The following is a 20,105-nucleotide window of genomic DNA, read 5'->3' as shown; positions in this document are numbered from 1 at the left end:
AAACAGGCTGTCGAGAGACGAAAGGCTTTAAACGGGCGACATGCGTAATTTCAGTCTTTGCTGACCGTCGGCCATTTGATGTGAGGCGTGCTATACGGTAAGTCAATTCGCTTATACGATCCGTGATAACATATGGCCCCACATAGTGGGCCAGTAGCTTTTCACATAACCCACGTTTTCTTGCTGGTTTCCACAGCCACACAAAGTCACCAGGGTCATATATCACGTGTCGGCGTCGGCGGTCGTAGCGTGCCTTCGAGCGGTCTTGTGAAACTAGCGTGCGCAAAGAAGCAAGTCGTCGGGCCTCTTCAGCAAGAGAGACGGTCTCGGATAGACAAAGATTATCGTGGCTTGAAAACGGGAAGATAGTGTCCAATGTATAACGCGGCGGACGAGCATAAAGAAGAAAGAAGGGGCTGTAGCCCGTAGTTTCGTGCTGTGAGGTATTGAATGCGTACGTAATGAAAGGTAGCACGCTGTCCCAGTTCTTATGATCGGACGCGACATACATGGACAGCATGTTAGTGAGGGTTCTGTTGGTGCGCTCCGTAAGGCCGTTTGTTTGTGGATGATACGGGGTAGAATGTCGAAAACTTGAAGCACATAGACGGAGCATCTCTTCGACCACGTCTGCAGTGAACTGGCGCCCACGATCGCTGATGATGACTCTGGGAGGTCCATGTCGCAGAATGACGAAACGCAGCAGAAAAGTACACACTTCGGTGGCAGTAGCCGATGGTATAGCAGCTGTCTCACAGTAGCGTGTCAAGTGATCGGCACACACGACAATCCAGCGATTCCCATCAGGTGACCGCGGGAATGGACCGAGAAGGTCGATGCCGACTTGCTCGAAAGGAGTGCTTGGGGGTGACACTGGATGTAGTCGACCAGGCGGAGCGCTCGTCGGACGCTTGTGACGTTGGCATTCGTTGCAGCTGGACACGTACTGGTCGATCGTCTGACGCATTTTAGGCCAGTAGAACCTTTCTTGCGTGCGGTAGAGCGTTCGCGCCGATCCCAAATGACCAGAAGTTGGGTCATCATGCATAGCGCGCAAGATGGAAACACGGAGACTCTCCGGGACCACCAGGAGATATCGTGGGCCTGTAGAAGAATAGTTCTTTTTGTACACTACTCCGTCACGAACGCAGAAACGAGTGGATGGTGCTGATTTCCTGGCAGTAGTGAGCAGTGGCTCTAAAGTTCTGTCCTTTTGCTGCTCGATCTTGAAGGTATTAATATCAGGAAATCCGGGCTCCAATGATGCGATATAGCGATCGAAGTTGTCAGCGTCGCAGTCCGTCGTCGGAAGCGGAAGGCGCGAGAGGCAGTCAGCGTCGGCGTGCCGTCGGCCGCTTTTATAAGAAACGGTAAAATCATACTCTTGTAAACGAAGTGTCCAACGTGCAAGCCGACCTGACGGATCACGGAGATTAACCAGCCAGCAAAGAGAATGATGGTCTGTCACCACAGTGAAGGGGCGTCCGTACAGGTATGACCGGAAGCGCTGTACTGCGAAAATCACTGCGAGACATTCTTGCTCTGTGACTGTGTAGTTGCGCTCGGACTTGCTTAAGGAGCGACTCGCATAGGCAACGACGTGTTCTTTGGCGTCGACGCGTTGAATAAGGACTGCGCCGACTCCAATACCGCTAGCGTCCGTATGAACTTCTGTGGGAACAGCCGGGTCGAAGTGTCGGAGAATGGGATGGGACGTCAGAAGCAACTTCAGCTCCCGAAAACTGGCCTCGCATTCAGGGGACCATTCAAAAGGAACGCCCTTCTGAAGGAGGCATGTCAGCGGATACGCGATGTTGGCAAATCCACGGATAAACCGGCGGAAATATGAGCAAAGGCCCAGGAAACTGCGTAGCTCTTTTACTGAGCCAGGTTGTTTGAAGGCTTCGACAGCAGCAGTCTTCGCTGGATCGGGTCGTATGCCGTCCTTGTCCACTAGATGGCCCAAAACCAGTGTTTGGCGCTCCCCAAAATGGCATTTCTTCGAGTTGAGCACCAAACCTGCTTTTCCCAAGCAGTCTAGCACAAGATCGAGGCGTGCGTTGTGCTCACTGAACGTGCGTCCGAAAATCACTACATCGTCTAGGTAGCACATGCACACTTCCCACTTCAAACCACGCAGGATGTTGTCCATGAAGCGCTCGAAAGTTGCAGGTGCATTACACAGCCCGAACGGCATCACATTAAATTCAAAAAGTCCATCTGGTGTTACAAATGCCGTTTTCTCCTTGTCTGTCTTGTGCATTGGAATCTGCCAGTACCCCGACCTTAAGTCGACAGAGGAAAAGTAAGATGCTGATGAAAGGCAGTCGATAGCATCATCGATACGTGGAAGAGGATACACGTCCTTTTTAGTGATGGTGTTGAGACGCCGGTAGTCTACACAAAATCGCCATGTCCCATCTTTCTTTTTAACCAGAATCACTGGCGCTGCCCACGGACTGCATGATTCTTGGATTACATTCTTGCTTAGCATGTCGCGGACTTGGTCGTTGATCACCTTGCGTTCCGATGGTGAAACTCTATACGGCTTCTGTCGCAAAGGCTGGGCAGATCCCGTATCTATGCGATGGTGTATACGAGAAGGAGGAAACGATGGTGGCCCCGCTTGCTGCGAAAAGTCAAACAGTGCGGCATGTTTTAGCAGAATATTCGCCACTTCATGACGCTGTTTAGTGCTCAGCGACTTGTTCACCATAGCTAGAATGGAGGAGTCCACAGCAGGGCATGCACTAACGAAATGGCGTGCATCCGCAGAATCAGGGGCCTCTGTAAGAATGGCGAGTGACAGCACTTGATCTTCATGATAGGCAGCAAGTTTCAGGCCCTGTGGTAGTATTGCAGGTTCACTGGAACAGTTTATAGTCCATAAGCTAGTGCATCCGTGAACAACTGACAGCGTGCAATGCGGTATCAGCACATTCCGCTTGATGCAGCTCAGCCGAACGGGTTCGACGAAAGCGTCAAACGTTCTGTCGGTGGTAGGGAAACAGGAGACTGAAACACAGCTTGCAGATAACGGAGGCACAACTGTATCCCTGGATACACAAAGCACACTTTCGTGATACGGCGGGCTCTCCATAAACGCAGCTGAAAAGCTCGTACCTACACTAATTTCTCCCGTCCCACAGTCGACAGTGGCGCCACACAGTTTCAAAAAATCAAGGCCCAGGATTACGTCATGCGTAGAATGAGGTAGAATAGCGAACTCTGCGTTAAATATCTGACCACCCAAAATAACGTCCACATTGCACACCCCGACGGGATGCAATAAGTCCCCACTCACTCCGCGAAACGTATCGGCACGGTCCCAGCGAAACATCACCTTTCGTCCTAGGAGGCTTTTAAACGCAAGACTCATCACTGAAACGGTTGCTCCCGTGTCCACTAAGGCCATTGTCGAAACTCCGTCAATCAGTATAGACACCTTATTTTTAAACATAGAAATGGGTGGAGGTATCTCAGGCGACATCGAAGATTGTCCAGCGACCTCACCTCCAACGGCCCGCGCTGACTAGTTTTCCGGAGGTGGCGACGGGTAGCGACGCCGCGGAGACGGCGACCGGCTTACGCGAGGAGCGGGTGGTGGTGTCAAGCTGCGGTCAGATGCTGGAGAACGGTTCCGCAGCACCTCCGGGCGCTGGTGAGGGATGCGTCCTGGATATGCGTGCGAGGGTGAGTACGTTTCATGTGGAGTGCGGTACCGCCTAGGCATCGTCGATCGCTCGAACCTCGGTGGTTGGCGGCGATTGCAGTACCTTGCAATGTGACCTAAGTCGCCGCAGCTATAGCACACAGGTAAACGACGATCGATGAACTGCGCCTCGACGCGCTCAGCCGTGGGGGGTCGTGTAGCAGAGTGAAGTGGCTGTGCCTGCTGCACAGGAGGGACGGTCGGCCAGTGTGCAAACCTGCTGGGGCGAGGGCGTTCTTCATGTCGTTGATCGGGGGTAAATGCGCCCTGACGTGGCCCTGGAGCTCCTCTGGGGTGGATGTCCGTGACACAGACCGACGGCTGCCACGAAGTGCACGGTGCTGCAGGCGACATGGGTTGCGGGGAGTAGGCAACGGGTGGTTGCATGGCGTTGCACGCAAGCACCTCGTGTCGCAGCAGTTCTTCGCGCACGATCTGCCGTATAGTGGATGAAAGATCGGCGGACGGGCCGTCATCGACGCTGGCAACGGTTGTCACATTTGCCTGTCGTCCAAATTTTGGCGCAATGCGACGTGTCTTCAACGTCTCAAATGTACGACAGTGACGTACGACATCCGAGACGGAATCAACGTGTTCCCTGCCTATCAGGAAATTATAGACATCTTCTGCAATTCCTTTGAGGAGATGTCCAACTCGGTCTTCTTCAGACATCTGGGAGTTCACTATTTTGCACAGCTTGAGGATCTCTTCTATGTATGTCGTGCAAGTTTCTCCGGGAGCTTGAGCTCTTTGAGCTAGTGTTCGCTCCGCGCGCTTCTGTTTGGCGTAGGAGTCACCGAAACACTTCTTAATTTCTTCAACGAAGCGCTCCCACGTTGTTAGCGAGTCTTCGTGGTTTTCGTACCACATCAGCGCTGTCTCACTCAGAAACAGTACGACGTATTCAAGCTGAGTGACAGAGTCCCAACGGTTGTATCGGCTCACCCTTGCGTAGTGCGTCAGCCACTCGTCGACATCTTCGCCCGCTTTTCCCGCGAACGAGCGTGGTTCCATGTAGTGCTGCAAAGGTCCAACCGGCGTCGACCTTGGAGCAGGGACAACTAGAGCTGGCGTTTGTCCACTTCCGTCCTGAGCCATGGGGACAGTCGCAGGCAAGAGACCGGCAAGACGGCGGCTCCGGCGAAGTTCTAGGTGTTGCGACTCCGTGGTACGATGTGTCGTACCCAGCACGCTCCACCACTTTGTTACGCCCGCGAAAGGCGTTTATTGAACAGCCAGCCAGGCAGAGTTAGTCGCGACGGCCTTGATCAGCTGAGCGCCTGTCGAGATTCAGCTAGCCAGCCGCACGTCGTCTTTCTCTTCACCCGTCTTGGATGCCCCACATTCTGTTAAGGCGTAAACCTCGAAAGCACGTAAAAGTGTCACAATAGCGGCAAGATCACGATGGGAGTTTTCAAACTCCTACAGACTATCCACGTAGCCTGCCCAAGTGCTTCAGAGCTTCACTAAGCTTCTCATGTGCCCTCTGAGCACATCCTCTAACACCGGTGGTCAGTGTCAGCGTATATATTTGGGGCTGTCGTCGTCAGAACTGTAATTCCGGGTGCACAGTTTACGGTTCTGCAAATGCAGCCTTCAGTCTCCCCGTCTGTTTTCACAAAACGTACACATCATTTGAGAGAACTAGATGGTGTGCAGAAATGAGAGGATTTGTAGGTAAAATATGGTGTCAGCAAGTACAGGGATGACTAAGTGCAGATCTTTTGGCCAGGCCGTCGTTATAGAGTAAACCGGCTTAGGCAAAATGACGTTGATTTCAGTAAGTACGTCCGAAAACCCTTAAAATTTTGAATTATGCTATAAATAGGCAACTACCTCGAGATTGTGTAACCGCCATGACATGTATTTTTAAAATATTCGAGATAGCAATTAGAAACACAAGCATAAAATTTAGCCAATTTACTTATCAAGCAACGAAGTCAGACGACAGTTCCTAATGTCTTACTTGCAGCCCACCACCCAAATAGTTCATAGATGGTTCTACGAATGCAAAAACCGATGCCACTTATTGCTTCAGCGTAATGAATTCCGGACTATAGATTTATGTAAACCGAAACATGTACTGCGGAAAAGCACAACTGTCACTCCTTTGGCAGACGCGCATGAGTTATGTGAATGCTTGCGCCTCACCGTCACACGACCAATATGTTCGCACCCTTATCAAGCCACGATCTTGCTGAAACTGTACGCTGTGACATCGCATGGCCGCCTCATTACGACGCAGTGGGTAATTTGATCGCACCTGTAGAATAGCGCCGATCCACTTGCTCACGGTCCCGATTTGTGCGCTGTACCCACAAGAAAGGCTTCGCCCGAAACGTATTCGCAACCCCCAGCTCATCACTATAGCTAGAGACCACAAGGAAGTGGCAGCAAGCAGCCACCCACGTGAGCAAGCAAACCTGTGAGAATAAATGGATAGCAGCAGATAATTTTTCATAGTTCGACTGAGTTTGGCGCAGCGCGATTTACGCTGGTGCTCCCTCCCGAATGAAAGGCGACGGGAAGTGACGCGACAACGCTGTACCGTTGCCTAGACAACGCGGCGCATGGCAGGGTGGGAAGGCGGAGACTGTTTCATCACCTAATCCGCTGCTGTATGGCTCTTGCTCAGTGTTGCAAATTTAGCTATTTTGTAGCCAGATCTAGCTACTTTAGTACTCAACTGGCTGCGAAAAATTTTATTTAGCTACGAGTAGCTGTTTTGGCTTCTTTTTTGAAATCCAGCTCCTGATCTAGCTGTTGTAGTTAAGTGTAGCTTTACTCTAGCGACATTTCGGAATCACTTTTCTGGTGTGAATACTTGCTACACATATGCTACACATGATGGAAGTGATGATGGTTACGATTATTTAATGGCATCCCCTATGAAACGTGGCGGTGAAGAATGATCACCTATCCTGTTTGATTTGTACAGGTATGCTATACATATTTTTATCTATCAGTTTTTGTATACATTTCAATTATCTTTTTTCCTCCTCGAAACCTACCTTGTACCGCTGCCTATGACTGTAAAATATCTGGTCGTATCAATCTCTTCCCTCCTTTTTTTCCACCAATACTCTAAACGTCTCTTGCATATCACGACTGCTGACTGGTTGATGCTTCCGTCCACTTTAATACCTATATCTAGCGCTTCTGGAAGGTGTGTGTTATCTACGGCTCTCACTGGCTGAACCCCTTCGCATTCCATTCGGATGTGCTGAGTGGTTTCCGGATCTATGCTGCAGCATACACATGCCTCATCTAGTTCCGAATATTTGCTCCGGTATGTTTTGTTCCTTAGGTAACCGGGTCGAGCCACATCTAGCAAGGCAGTGCCCTTTGTGTTATCGTACAGATTTTCGTATCTAATTTTTTCTTCTTATTCTTTTAAATAACCATGGTCCCTCTTTTCCCATTTCTTGCCTCCAATTCGCTGTAGCTATTTCACTCACTTTCTTTCTGATGACTCCTGGATTACAGTTTCAATTCTGTACTTGGTTGCTAACTTTCTTGACCTCTTCCTGCATTCTGTATCCACACTATTCAGTTAGAAATACTTAACCACTTTAGCCGTCCATTAATTTTCATCCATGTTCCTGAGCTTTCTTCAAAACTAATTTTGCTCTGTGCTTCTCCGACTTCAAAAGAGGTCCAACCCATGTCAACCTGCATTGCCTAATTTGTGGTTTTACCGAGGCCTCCGAAATCCAACCGGCCTACTTATGTTTGGCGAAGGATACAGCCCCATCTAGTAGCTTTTCAAGAAGATGTAAACCAGAACGAGATACATCCCGTCTCGAGAGGAATAAGGAAACTGCCGAAGAGAGGAAGATGCAATACAAAGAAGGGCGGCATTCATGGCTTTCACATGTCTACCCGTGAATAGCGTCAACAAAAGATTTTTGTTAATAAAATCAACATCCAAAAAGCTTCCACGTGTTTTTATGATAATTCTTTGTTCAATAGTCTGAAGTTGTCATTAGTTTACTAACGTGCGCCTTTTGTTAAGGTGCCTTTTAGCTGTGCAGTTTTTGTATTTAATGCATCAACCAGACTACTGGCCATCCTCCATGCCACTGCTTGGTAATTAAATGTGGTTTGGAAACATGGTAACAAAATACAATGTAGAAATGCTGGGTGTATGGTTACAGAAGAGGCACCAAAATCCAATATTTTGGTAAAGAAGTCCTCAGTGTCGACGAGGCAATATTTTGTTTCTTTCATCTTTTTGCATTTGTACATTTCGCTAAGAATTTCCGTTTCCATTTCATAGGCTTTTGGGTACACCCATAAAGTATATGTAGTTAATTTTTTACCTGTTTAAAGAGCAGTGATGCATTAGCAGCTCGTCTTTTGTGAACGCGCTAGCCTTGACACCTTTCGAAAATTACGCCTGCCCTAAATTCTTGAAATCAAAACCGGAGCACATTTAATATTTGTTCATACATGTTCTGTGAAGTTGCCTGCGAGAAAGCGACTTGATTTAGTCTGTTATGACAGCTGCCAATAAATGCGTTAAATACGCAGAACATGTTAAAAAAGCGCTTGAAAAAAAGTTTCGATAATTTTAGCTTGAATTCTTTAGCTACTTCTAGTTACTTTCACGTTGCCATCTAGCTACATATGCTCCCCGACATTTGGCAACACTGCGAGTCTTGGTTCGAAACTTGCCTTCTCTATATTTTGCCTTTGTTCGCGTCTTGCGCTCTGCGAAATAGTTAAAAACGTTGGATTGGTGTTGGGCGTGGTGTAATCAAAGATGAGGTCCGTGCGTTGTGCATTAATCATGCCCAAATTCAATGCAAAGCCTTGTTATGCTCTGGAAGATGGATCCATGGAGACTGATACGAGGAGTTGCAACGTGCTCGGTGTCGGTGGTAGGTAGTACAGTCAGCATGGAAAGTTTCCGGTAAGTACCAGCTTATTTATTTGGTTCCGTTTTATTGCGGGCTATAGAAGTGTCTCACGATGATCGCATAGCAGATTTCACTAATGTAAGCGCAAAGGCAGTTGCGCTCCTAGTACGGCAAGATGACTACCTCGATCGCCCCCCCCCCCCCCCTCCGTGTGACTAATGTTTTTGTCGAAAGTGCTGCGCCTGCGTCGGGCGTTGTGCGCCTGCATAGTTCCGCATTGTTTATGAGCGCTTGAAATTTCAGAAATGTGGGGCTCTGCTAGTTCAGCGCGGCTTGGAAAACGGTCCTTCGCACTTGAATGAAATGTGTGGGAGCATTTTCTTTTTTTTTTTTTGTATCACGTAGAAAATGAAGTGACGATTGGCTTCACCTTTTTTTACCCGCCGGGGTGGCTCAATCAGCTAAGGCGTTGCGCTGGTGAGCACGAGATCGTGGGATCGAATCCCGGCCGCGGCGGCCGCATTTCGATGGAGGCGAAATGCAAAAACGCCCGTGTGCTTGCGTTGTAGTGCACGTTAAAGAACCCCAAGTGGTCAAAATTAATCCGGAGCCCTCCACTACGGCGTGCCTCATAATCAGAACTGGTTTCGGCACGTAAAATTCTAGAAAGAAGAAGAAAGAAGGCTTGATCTTTCGAAAGTACTAGCGCGATGTTGGCCCTCCCTAGCGCGGTCGAGTACTTCTGCTGCTGCTTGCCGGATACCTTTCTTCAGCCTGTGTGTGTGCGTGCGCGCGCGCGCGCGCATACGTGTTTTGTAGACGCTTTGCGTGTGTGTTTGCGCGTGTGTTGGTGTGCGGATCTCTGTATGTGCGTGCGCGTGTTCGACTATGTGCGTGCGTGCGCGCGCACGTGTGTGTTTGTGTGTGCGCGTGCGTGAGTGGGTTTGCGCACTTTGTGTGCGGGCGCGCGTTTTGTATGCAGGTCTGAGCGTGTGCGTGCACGTCTTGGCGCATGTGGGTGTCTGCGTGCATTTATGTGTGTGCCTAGTTTGCGTTTATAAATGCGCTAACACGCGTACGCACACGATTGTGTGTCTGCCTGTTAGCGAGTGCGTATATGCGTGCGAGAGCGCTTTGTGTGTGTGCGTGAGTATTGCATACGGTCGGTAGCTTTACACAAAATAAACCTCTTCAACATTGCTGCAGCGGCTGTCCTCACCCTGAAAACCGAGTTTGGTTTCAAACCCCCCTTGAAGACTGCAATACGAGACGCCGTTTCTCGGGGGGAAAATTGGGTAAGCATAAGGTGTAAGTTACCTCCTTTTTCCGTCCTCTGCCCTGATGAATCTACTTCCTTGATTGTTATTGTGAAACGAACGTTTTCACACCATAATTAAATGAATCAGAAATCCGCTAGTGTGTTACACGATTATACTAATTTCGATCGTCAAACCTCGGTTTTCCCATTATCTCATATTTACGTTGAAGTAGATAACTACCTATGAAGGCAGCGGCGGGCAAAAAAAAAAAAAAAAAAACGACCGTGCCCCGTGCATTGGGGAGCACGTTGAAAAGACCCTAGTGGTCAAAATTATTCCGGAGTCTCCCATTACCGCGTGCCTCATAATCAAATCGTTGTATTGCCCGGTGAAACCTCAGAATTCAAGTAGACAACTGGTTACATTGTGAATAGCTGGTTATTTGAGATGTTCCGTGTATGTACCATTTGGTTTCAGGAGCTTTTAAGAATTTGAAAATAATATGAAAAATGAAGTGCTAAGCTTTAGGTCTCTCTGGGTGGTTTGCATGCCCTTCTAGAATTGTCAACTATAGGCCTATTAAGTTCGTAAAAATGGAATTTACAAGGCATGCCCTGGATCTCGACAATTTGAGTGAGCAGTAGGAGTGTCAAAGTGTGAAAAAAAAAGCGTATGTGTGTGTGTGGAGCGCTGGAAGCGAGTCATGTGGTACAGTTGTATATACATATGTGTGTATGTTTTTTGTGCGTGGGAAGGAGACCCGGAGAGAGATTTCGCTTCTCGCAAAAGCAGGACTTGTGTCAGGCGACGCGCTGAACCAAACATTCCAATGTGGTGAACGTAGTCTAAATAATGGAATTGAGAGCCCAAAGAGTTGCGACGTTATGCTAACGTATTTCTCCCGCATTTGCCACTAAATAGCCACTGAATTTTTTAACTCACTGGTGCGCTTTGACCAGAATTTGTAATTAAACACAATATTCAATCAAATGTGATGAACACCAGTAATAGTCAGAATAGTAGTGAAAGTCACTAGTGTGAACGAGTACAGATTTGCAATGCGGCACTGAGATTAGGCATGTCATTCAACTTATCTTCTTAAGAAGCCTTGCGCCTACTTTCATACCTGGTAATAATCTTAGAGAGCACTATGAGAAATATTAAACCATGCAAATCACGCTGGCACAACACTGGAAACAGTGTATGAACAGGCAAGCACACAGCTGTGCGGAAATTTCAGTGCAATGAACTGACTACAACATCTGTGGTGTGAGGATTGATTTTTTTTTCAATAAGCTGCACCGAGTCCATACTTTGGTTTTCTTCTTGCAAACCAAATTGAGCCTTATTGCCAGTGATCTTGTCTCTGGTTCTGATAGCATTTATTTGTGTGGAACTTAAAAAGTCATTTCTCGCAGGTCATCCAGGTGACAGCAGTAGTCTCGCAACGCCCTGCCTTTGCGCTCTCCATCACGAAGTCATCAGGCGCAAGCCACTTATGTTTGCCTTCAAGCTAGTGGTTGATGTCATGCTCAGCGCATTTGTCAAGACAACATTGTAAGAAGATATAGGCGTGTAGTGTAATACAACAGCCAAGTTCGAATTTAATTCTATGAGGCTCCTTTGGCGGCCTTAGGTTGATATCACGTGCAGTTGTGTGGTGTTTTTAGATATTTCCGATGGTACAGCGCAAATTGCGGGTATTTGATTAATTTTTGTATTTTTTTACAATACTGGGGCAGACCTTGCACAGCTCCAAGCAGGGTGTGTACCTAAGCGTTTGACTGCTTTTGACTGTGGGATGACGGCTGATCCAAAGTGTACACTTGCTATTTCATGACGACCTTTCATAATGCGGATTCTCTTCAATGCAAGGATATTCACAGATTGGGGCATTGCAGCAGCATATTCTGTATTGTGCATTCAGTGCTATTTTCACATCACCCTCCCGCTACCAATTTATTTGGGAGAAAAGAATTTTTTTTGCCCACTGCATTGAGCTTCTTATTTGTTCATTGCATCAAACTCCTCTACCTTTAACTCTCATATAATTCGCGCAACCTTAAAATTTGAGGTGTTCTTGTTGGTTTGCATACGGTATCCAAATCTATGTGCACCTGATTGCAATCTAGACTGCAAAGAAATTCAAGAATTTGCAGGAAACCACGACTTCTCGTGGTTGTAAAATAACTCTTTTCAGCAGACCAAGTGTATGTTTCTTTTACTGAGGTGCTCATTAAAATCGCAAACATGTTGGATTTACCACAGTTTTGCTGCAAATAGCAGGCACATCATTGTCTCTAAGCACAACCATTCGTCTTTTGCATCGTGTAAGTTTGTGTCGCTGTTGTTGTGGGACAAGTGTTGAAAAAAAATAACGTTGCTTGCACTGGAGGCGCAATGCTAAAGAGACAGGGGAGCTAATGGGCACCTAGCTAGTCCTGGCTTTTTTGGGCTAGGCTAAGCACTACCAAGTCACCCCCAGTATTTCCCGGAATTTATTGATTATTGATTGATTATCGATTAGCAATTGATTGGCTATCGACTGGTTATCGCAAGGTATTGGCCACGTAGTTGGGCTAGTCTAAGCACAACCAAATCATCCCCAGCATTTTCCGGAATTTATTAATTATTGAGCGATAGACTGGGGATGAAAATTAATATGCAGAAGGCAAAGATAATGTTTAAAATAGCCTAGCGAGGGAACAAGAATTCAGGATCGCCAGTGAGCCTCTAGAGTCTGTAAATGAGTACGCTTATCTAGGTCAATTACTCACAGGGGACCCTGATCCCGAGACAGAAATTTACAGAAGAATAAAATTAGGTTGTAGTGCATACGGCAGGCATTGCCAAATCCGGACTTGGAGATTACCACTGTGGTTGAAAAGTGTACAATCATTGCATTCTACCGGTACTAACATATGGGGCGGAAACTTGGAGGTTAACAAAGAATCTCGAGAACAAGTTAAGAAGTGGAAAAAGAGCGATAGAACGAAAAATGTAAGCCTAACTTTAAGAGACAGGAAGAGGGCAGTGTGGATCAGAAAGCAAACGGGGATAGCCAATATTCTAAATGACATCATGAGGTAAAATTGCGACTGGGCAGGCCATGTAATGTGCAGGATGGATAACCGTTAGACCATTAGAGTTACACAATGGATACCAAGAGAAGGGAAGCGCAGTCGAGGACGGCAGAAAACTAGGAGCGGTGATGAAGTTAGGAAATTTCCAGGCGCAAGTTGGAATCAGCTAGCCCAAGGCAGGGGTAATTCGAAATCGCAGGGAGAGGCCTTCGTCCTTTAGTGGACATAAATATAGGCTGATGATGATGATCGATTAGCTATTGATTGGCTATCGCAGAGTATTGGCCACGTATTTTGGCTAGGCTAAGCACTACCAAGTCATCCCCAGCATTTCCCGGAATATATTGATTATTGTTCGATCATCGATTAGCTATTTATTGGCTAATAATTGCTTATCGATGACTGACTAAGATTAAGTAGTCCCAACCAGGCTTAGCTAGACTTCGGCAGGCTCAGCTTCGCTAGTTCACAGGGGTATGTGTGCCATTGTGCTTGGACCCTTTCTGCAATGCTGCCAGGGTCGACCCATATTTTTGATTCAGCAGATGCATTACGCCCTGCTTAAACAGCTCGGCTGTGAAAAATGTGAACTCACACATTTGATCATTTTTTCAGTAACCAGAGTATAGCTGATCTAATAAACATTATTTGCTCATTTATGTACTCCCATGTACAAGCCCTAATCTTGCTTTACCGCACCGAGTACAAATAATATAAAAATTGGTAATGCATTTTAACTCACTTCGTCCACCTGTTGTGGCCAGCAGAGTACATTTATTTACAGTGGTTTGTTTTTATAGGAACCCATTGGGGGGGGGGGGGGGGGATACGGCCCTTTGCACCTAAACAGTAGTAAAAGTGGAATATTTAGGATTTTGTTGTGCAGTAGATAAAAACTTTTTCAAACAACGTATTTTATAACAGACCATGCAGTGTCTTCGCATTACAAAAATTTAAGGAAACAGGCATTGTTATTCAAAAATCTGTTACACAGCACTTCTAGCCCAGAGACGTCTCCCGTTCACATAAGAAAAAATGATTTAGTTGCAAAATAATTCACATCATTTTCGTGCTGAAGTATTCCCGTTGAGCAAAAATTCAAAAATTCATAATAATGCTCTTAGTTCAAACCTTAATTAAAACAAGTTCGTGTATTAAAAATATTGTTTTAATCTATAAAAATGTTGGCCAGCCAAGCTTTACATCGACTTTTCAAATGAACTTTTCAGAATGCTTTGCCATGACATTGGTATACAAAAGAACAGGTGTGTACATTGTGGTGCGCTTAATGTGCCTTTAGTGTATACTTCCCTAATTGAGGTTTGCCATGTAGCGTTTTTCTTCAGGGCCATGAAAACTGGAATTTTTTACTTGCAATTTAATACCAAAAAATTTATTCCTTTTGAATGGCACATTAAATTTCAAGGCAAACTGGGGCTCTTTCATTGTTACCATACAGTTTCTCTTCCTATAAGGACAGACTTGATCAGTTCTTGTAGTTTAAAAAACATACTTACAAATATGTCTGGTTTGGTGATTGCACCTATTTAGGTTATTGATATTTATGTATGTCGTGTACACTGTATTCTAGCATGAAATAAATATACTTATATTTCATTGAAAATGCAGTCTCATAAACGCCTAGCCAGTCTGTTTTTCATATCACATGGATCTGAAAATCGTAATAACCATTGCTGTAGATATACACGCTGGGAAGTATAGAATTTACTAGGTTGTATTTGTGCAGTGAAGGCGGGTTTCACCCTGAATTACCGATATTTATTGTAATCCACACGTATAAATTTTGTGTATGCCATCGTAGCTTCAAGTTCGGCTAGCAGATGCCGCGTTTGGTAGCTGAACTTAAAGACGCTCGAAAGTTACGAGTGGATCGCTTTAAATAGTCGTAATTGAAGGCGTCTACAGCCGAGCCTGCCTTCCATGCAATGTAGAAATAAAAGGGTGTACACCGTTCCAACACCCATGAATATGGATGTTAATGTGGATTAGCACCCTAACACCCTAAGTTTATTTTTGCTGGACACCCTTCCTCGGGAGCTATAATAGCACCCCAACTGTAGGGTATAGGCAACAGCACCCTTACGGTTTCCGTCTGGCGACAATCTGGTTTACACCCCTAAGGGTGTTAAAATGCTTAGTGTGCATGCTTGACCGACGTGCACTACCGACTTGAGGTTTTGGTGTGAACGGCGTGAAATTTGCACAATAACGCAAACTAATAGGCCGAATTGAATTCTATGGTTCTGCATGCCAAAACCACGATTTCATTATGACGCACACCGTAGTTTGAGACTCCGGAATTATTTTGACCATCAGGGGATTTTTAACGTGGCCCCACTGCACGGGGACATGGACATTTTTACATTTCGCTCCTCTCGAAGTGCGGCCGCTCGAAGAGGAGCGGCCGCACATTTGATCCCGTGACCTCGTGTTTAGCAGCAAAACGCCATAGCAGCTAAGCCACCGCTGCGGTTAAATAATAGGCTGGACAAATAATGTAGCTTCAAACATATCACAATGAAACATACATTTATTTGTGCATAAAAAATCGCTCACAACTCAAAACGAATCTTTTGTATGAAAGCACAGAGAACAACTTTACATGTAAAAAATCTCAAATAAAGCTTGCTTGACAAAGTTGGTACCTTGGCACTCCAGAGCAGAAAAATATGAATAAGGGAAAGATGAAAACACACACACACGCACACATACACATGAAGTGTTCTAAATGGAAAAAATAAGAATGCCACAGAAAAGAGCGTAACTAGCGCTGAGCTTTAGAAATGCGACAACTCTATAACACATCGGCATCGTGAATGCACGAACCGCGTAATATTGAATTCTATGAAGTGGGTACTACTTGCAAACATACGCACTGAACCGGCAAGCGATTTGCTGAAAGCAACGAAACGGAATACGTAGTTCGGAAGCGTGTAGCGGGACAAAAGAAAGGCGGGCCTCAAAGGACATCGCTCTTTGATGGCGTCATCCCTAAGATCGCCTCTCGCGTTTACGCGTTCAATGCGAAGGAAGATGACTCAAGGCATAAAGAAGAATAGACGGTGGAATGAGTTCGTCGACCATGTCTCTTTGTGTGGAAAACATGAGCATGCAATACAAATAAATCTTTCGATTATTGCTGCTAAAACTCTGGTCGTGCAGATTGCAATTGTCGCCTGGATAGTGCTCGTATCTGATTGCTTTTTCTGAAAAGGACGCACTTGCGAGGAACGTTCCCAATATTCGAATTCGAGCTATTGCTGTTTCGAAGGCTGAGTAAGAATGTTTATAAATATGAGATTGGTGTGAAACTTAAGCCTTAAGGAATGCCAAGCCTTATACGCTTGCAGAACGGGCACTAAAATTATAAATGCTGCCTTGCTACGCTAAATCCTACCCAGTATGTGCTAAAGAAGGAGTTATTGTCACATTTGCCTTCGTTATTGTCTCTTCAATCGACCTCTGTGCGCGGAAGAAGCCTTTTCAGTCTCATTAAACTTACACTTTAGGGCACTAAAAGTGCGGTGCGTTAACCGGCATTCACGTGTTCTTCTTTTTGTTAATTTCGCGCACTTTAGGGAAAAGATAAAAAAAAAACAGGAAACGGGGCAGTTATTTGAGCATAGATAAAATAATAGGATGTTTCTGAACAAGCGCTACGACTTTTGTATTGAAGATTTTTCGCTAGAGTTACTATCTAAAAGTTCATTAAGCAAATTTTGTGAATTACCCAGCTTGGCAAATTGGAAAAAAAATATGATGTGCTGCACACGGCTCAGAACAATACTGCGCCAATTCGACAATTGTAGTGCTCGTGTTTGTTTTTTAAATACTTGGCCTAAGTTAGCTGAAACAACCTGTATGTTGCACAGCAAAACCACAAGAAGGCGAGCTGTAGGGTACTGAAGATGATTCTGAAATGCTCGCTGTAGGAAACAACACCAGCCGACTAGATTGGACGGTGAAAGCGAAGGTCGGAGCAAAGTTCAGCAAAGTTCAGATACTGGATCTCAGGCTAATCTGCTACCATTCGCGCTGTACTAAACATGAACCCCGAGCCACTGTTAAAGCCCAGTAGGGCGGTGTTGCGATCCTACGGTGGAAACGAAATCAAGCATTTGGGAACCATACGGCAAGAGGTGACGCTGCGCGACCCCACTTCCACTCAGGATTTTTTCTTTGTCCGCAAGGGAGGTTAAGCAATTCTCGGTCTACAGTCGTGCGAGACCCTGAGGCTTGTATCCCAACAAGTAAGCAGCGTATCGCAAGGCAGTTCAGAAAAAGTTGCGCACGAATTTCAACGCCTTTTTTTTCTGGCATAGGCTGTATCCAACGCCACTACCGCATGATCGATGCGAACAGAGCACTCCCAGTCGCCCAGTCGGTGCCTCGAGTACCACTAGCCTAAAAGGAACAGTTTGGAAAGGAGCTGGAGTGCATGGAGAGGGAAGGCATAATAAGGAAACTGACTGCGCCTACAGAATCGGTGAGCCCTCTTGTCATTGTGCGCGAAAAAGACTAACTACGCGTGTGCATGGACCCGCGTAAAATATATCTGGCCGTTAAAGGAGAACACTTGGAAAAGCCAAGGCAAGAGCAAATCAAGTCTGAGCTCACTGGAGGTAATAGTATTCACGCAACTAGATGCTAATTTAGGGCTCTACCAGATTCCGCTGCACGATGACACTTCGAGAATATGCACTTTCGCGAAGCCTTTCGGTGGATACCGTTTTTTGCGATGGCCTTTTGGGATATCTCCAGCGTCGGAAGTATTCCAAAAGGCCCTAAGCGATATTTCTGAGACACTACCAGGAATGAAAGTACAGTCCAACCCAGATATATCAAACCCATATACAACGAATTATTGTGTATAACTAACAGCAGAAAAATCTTGAGAATGTTTGAATAACGTGTTTATTTTATATAATGAATTACCGGTATATCGTGCTTTTTCTTGCGATATCAATTATATGGACACTCCAGGCGCATTTTTTTTCCGTCGTCGTCGTCGTGAGGTTCCGCATAAAGTCCACGTGCGCTAAACTCACCTTCGCGCGCCGTACACTGTATGTGCGAGTGAAAGCATGCCCCAGTGAGCCGGCAATGGCGGCTCGCGCATGCAAGGGTGGGAAGCGGAAAGGAAGCGCCCAGTCCACCCGTCGCGTACAACGCTCGGGAGGTAGGCTAGGAGATGTAGCGGCCGTGCTGCACTGCGGCCGCGTGCTCCCACCGGGCCGGAAGGCTGCGGAAGCACCTACCTCCTACGCCCCCCCCTCCCCCGGGGGAGGGGGGGGGGGGGGGGGGCGTAGGAGGTAGGTGCTCCCGCAGCCTTCCGGCCCGGTGGGAGGGGGGGGGGGTACAACCCCCGAAACCCCACCCCCCAGTCGGTGTGCCACTGAGGTACGTACTTTTGTTATCAGCTCATCTGCACGCGTGCAGTATAAATGCATGCGAGCTTGCTTCTCTATTCACTTCAGTAGCGTTATTGTAAAAGTGCTGCATGTTGTGCCATATGACAAAAATGAAGCATTGCAATGTGTGTTATGAATTTGTATCTGTGGAATTCGCCAATGGAAAGCAACAGGATTGTGTAGAAAATATATGCTGTAGTCAATGAACGAATGTTTGGCTGAGCAGTATCATGTCTTTGGTTATCCAAAATCACCACAAGAAGCAACATACGAGAGAATAACAGGAACATCGAAAAGGATGCTGAAGGGTTGCTTCTTGGCATCTACGAGAGCATAGGTGAGTAGCTTTACTTAAAAATAAGCACCACTGAATAGTACAATTACATGGACTGTAGAGCTTGACATCTTCATTTGAGTCACCTAAGGAAAGAAAGAGCGCATTGCATCATTACCACTGTTGTGCAAAGTGACGAAGGAACAAGACTTGGGTGAGAAAAACAATACACGACACATGAGCGACGCATGTCGCGTTTTTTTTTCTCGCCCAAGTCCCGTCCCTTCGTCGCTTTGCGCAACAGTGTTAGTTATGGCAAACCAACAGCCCACTGCGGAATTTCCATAATGGACTGTTGCTAAAATTGTGGATTACATTGATTACATTGCTGTTTAAATCTGTTGATTACATTGCATCACTAAAAATACATCGAAGAAATTTATTATCTGTAATGGCACATGAAGCACCTAGATAAGCGCCTGATAACGGCTACATATTGGTCTTTTCTTTTTCTCTCAACACTTTACACATTGTGACCCTGCTTCACCAGAGACCACCTCCACTGAGGACACTTCCGAAGCAGCCACACCTCAAAGTTGCAGAACCTCAGGCCTATATCTCTCACCTCCTGCTTAGGCAAAGTGCTCGAGCACGTAATTCTAAACAGGCTACAGAGCCATATGGATGACAATAATTACTTCCCGCGCACCATGATAGGCTTTAGAGGAAATCTATCAACAGAAGATATCATGCTAATACTCTCAGAAGAGGTCTTACACCCTATTCACAGGAAAAGAACTAGAGCTGTCTTAACCCTAGATCTAACAAAAGCTTTTGACAACATTAAGCATGAGGCAATCATGCTTGCATTGGAGAAACTCAACGTCGGACACAAATCATACAACTATATCAAAGCCTTCCTCTCCGACAGGACTGCCGAACTCAAGCTAGGCTCCGTCGCATCTTCCATATTGCAACTTGGCAGCAAAGAAACTCCACAGGGATCAGTACTATCCCCTTTCCTATTTAACATCTCTCTTATACCGCTAGCTACTGCACTTGGCACTAATCCCTGGTTTGAGACACTCACTATATGCTGACGATATCACCCTCTGGGCTAATACCGGAAGTGATAGTGATATAGAGGAAACACTACAAGCAGGATCAGATCGAGTGTCATATCATGCGAATCAAATAGGCCTGTCATGCTCCCCCCAAAAGTCAGAACTTCGATTATATGGGCTCAACCACGACCAAAGACACCTCACCCGGAAATCAACGTTATGGTAGATGGCACGTACGTACAAGAGGTGCAGACCCTTAGAATTCTGGGGATGCACGTACAAAACAACGGAAAGAACGCGTTCACCCTGAGCAAAATCATAGGATGCGTTAGCCAAACAGGCTAATTAGGCGAGTAGCAAACAAGCATAAAGGCATGAAGGAAGCGGATCTCAGGCAATTTGTCCAAGCCTTCGTCCTG

Source organism: Dermacentor silvarum, chromosome 8, assembly GCF_013339745.2.
Source record: "Dermacentor silvarum isolate Dsil-2018 chromosome 8, BIME_Dsil_1.4, whole genome shotgun sequence".
Taxonomy (NCBI): domain Eukaryota; kingdom Metazoa; phylum Arthropoda; class Arachnida; order Ixodida; family Ixodidae; genus Dermacentor; species Dermacentor silvarum.
The sequence above is the reverse complement of the archived record's forward strand: the minus strand, read 5'-3'. Positions refer to the sequence as shown.